The sequence below is a fragment of the Hemiscyllium ocellatum genome, chromosome 28 (assembly GCF_020745735.1).
Source record: "Hemiscyllium ocellatum isolate sHemOce1 chromosome 28, sHemOce1.pat.X.cur, whole genome shotgun sequence".
In the NCBI taxonomy this organism is placed as follows: domain Eukaryota; kingdom Metazoa; phylum Chordata; class Chondrichthyes; order Orectolobiformes; family Hemiscylliidae; genus Hemiscyllium; species Hemiscyllium ocellatum.
The window spans coordinates 53,197,188-53,200,058 of NC_083428.1; the positions used below are offsets into that span (position 1 = coordinate 53,197,188).

The 2,871-nt window shown below is 45.5% G+C and overlaps 1 non-coding gene across 1 annotated transcript; it reads left to right on the forward strand.

Moving 5' to 3' along the window:
* Nucleotides 1-1,630: 1,630 nt before the first annotated feature.
* Nucleotides 1,631-1,703, forward strand: trnav-cac (transfer RNA valine (anticodon CAC)). Its single transcript has one exon. It is a non-coding gene; the product is annotated as a tRNA-Val (tRNA).
* Nucleotides 1,704-2,871: the final 1,168 nt, after the last annotated feature.

Genomic DNA, 2,871 nt, shown 5'->3' on the forward strand with positions numbered 1-2,871 from the left:
AATTCGAAATGCAAGAAAATGGGCGCCCAGGCTGTCTGGTAGTGTGGCCGAACGGTCTAAGTCGCTGGATTCCAGTTTCCAGCACTGAAAGGGGCGTGAGTTCGAGTCCCACCACTGCCATTTCAGCTGATCAACTCCTCCGCCGCAGCCCTGTTAAAATGCTGCTTTGATCCCCGCTGTATTGGTGATTCAGGGGAATTAACTGTGGAAACGTGCCGAATGTTGTCAAGACTCTCTGCTGTCATGATGTTGCTCGCCTCCCCAGCAGAAAACGGCAAACAACTCAGCTGTTCGTTTACGTTCCAGGCAAGTTGAGTTTTTACTGGAACCGAATGGAGACTGTAGTGTCATCGCTGTTGTGAAACAAAGTCCTGCGGTGAGTCGATTCATCGTTATTTGGCTTTCTGGCGAATGGGAAAATCTTTCCAATGCATATGTTATTGAATTTCTCCCTATTCCTACATTTCCGTCCTGGAGACACCGGAAGGGAAAGGTAATCTAATCGAGACTGTGATTGGTGAAATTCACTTTTTTATGGCACATACTTATTATATTCTTTCTTTCTCTCTTTTCAGCATTGTCTGGGAAGTGGTGGTGCACTAAGGCTGCAGTATGTTTGAAAGAGTAGTTTGGAATTGCCCTGTTGTTAGTTGTGAGATTACTTTATGCCTCATGCCCTCGGACTATCTCACATTTAGCATTCATGCTTCGCTGTGTCTAAACATGCATTAGGAATGCCAGTTTTGTTTGTGTTCCGTGTTAAATGCTTTCTGTTTGCGATTCGCTCAATACATTACGAGTTAACAGGGGTTATGAGGTAACTTGCAGCAGCAAAAATCCTCAACTGAGGCTCTGGGAAAGTATCACGAAGCATGGTCAGTCGGAGCAAAAGTAAGGAAGTCGTTCGTTTCTGCAGTGTTTCACAATACTACCTTTCCCGTGAGCAGTCGAACAGACTAAATGACTGTGCTACAGACTGCGACGGCAAGCTCCGCTAAAAAGTAATCCTTTAAAACCGGTGTAAGCAACGCAAGGTTATTGGGGTACACCGCGTGGAAACAGATACTTCGGTGTATCTCATCCATGCTCACCACATCACCAAAATTAAACAAGTCCCGTTCCACAGCATTTGGCCTCCATCCCTCTAAACCCATACTATCCAGAAACTCATCCGATTACCATTGCAATTTTCTGAGTGCGATAGCCCCCTCCACTCCCTCTGGTAGCTCATTCCATACACGCACAACCTTTTGTGTGGGAAATGTGCCTCGGGGTCCTTTGTCAATTTCAGACCACTCACCTTAAACCTATGCTCTCGAGTTTCCAACTCACCCCAGCTTGGTTAAAACACGTAAATACTCAGTTTACAACCCTTCCATAAAATCATGTCGCAGCCGTTATGTTGCCGGGAAAGTTGTCCCAGCCTATTACACCTCACTCTACAGTCCAAACATTGACGACATCCTTGTCTATATTTTGTCACCAATTTCACGTCTATTTTTTTCACTTTTTCAAGATGTCAATTACCCTGGATAACAACGAGCTATTGGAAAAAGAAAGGTGAAACGTAGAATGGCTTCAACTTTCAGTGCTGGATGCCACACAGCCGCAGCGCGCCCGGCCGTGGCTGGTTTCTGTAGTGTAGTGGTTATCACGTTCGCCTCACACGTGAACAGTCCCCAGTTCGAAACTGGGCAGAAACTGCTTTGTTCTTCATTTGTAGCCTTTTACACGAATAAGAACGGAGCTTTCTTGCTTGCTCTCCCATCTGCAAACCTGCCTTCGAAAATGCTCAAACAAATCTGCTCTCTTTGTGATTCAATTCCATTAAATTAGTTTGCAAAGCATTGTAATGTTTTTATCCAACCTGGGTCTGATCATATGACATTCTGCTTCAGAGTGTAGTTACAGCGTTCTGAATCCTCCACCAAAAGCAGTACCGCGTTTGCATTCCTTGTGCAGGCGGGCCGGTTCAAAGACAGGGAAGAAGCAGACGCGCTGGTGTCACAGTACACCACTGATTCCTGAACTAGTCTGTCTGTCAAATGTAGCCCAAATTCGTATCTGAAAGACCTCATTTGGAAGCTGTCTGTCGTTATTCAACGTGCGAGAATTGGCAGCAGAGGTGCTGAATCATGTTTTGGATCAGTTCGCACGTTAGTGACTCATTCAATCAGCAACAGCAATGAAAGAAATTATACTCTCAGAGGAACCTCTGGACTTGTGATTTCATAGCGTCGCTAGTATTAAAATGCGTCCCGAGATCTAAGCCATGTTGGAACTGAAACGGAGGAATTGACAGAGAGTCTGCAGAATAACATCGCAACCTTTTGGTTTTCTTTAAATCACTGATGAGCAGGAAAATGTAAACGGGGAGAGCAAGTGGGAAAGTGAGGCAGTTGCAGCTCTGGTGAAACTCCTTCTTTTTGAGTCACTCAGCAACAAGAGGCGTGAAGGTGACTCAGGCGTGAGAGCTCTTCACATCCAGAACAAAAAGCACTCAAGGGCAGTTAGCACCTCTCCCGGAGTGGGGGTGGGGTGAGATAATTACCTTTTGATTTCAGTTACTATGTTCACAAACTGCCTTTTAAATTGAGGTGAACAGAAACTGCATTTCTAATAAGCACCATGGAATTTAGCAAGATTTATTGAGTCGCTTCTCGTCGATTCCCACGCAGGTTTCCAACTCAGTCGGAATCGATGTGGCTCATGTCCAGGTGTGACCATCCCTGCAGCCAATTGCACGGTTAAGGTAAAAGGCAAGGAAAGTGGCATCTCGAACTCGCCCCGAGGACAGAGCATCCGCACAATTTGATGTGTCCTTCTCGGATTGTAATGCTACCTCCGCTTTTAGAGTGGAGAGCATTCTTT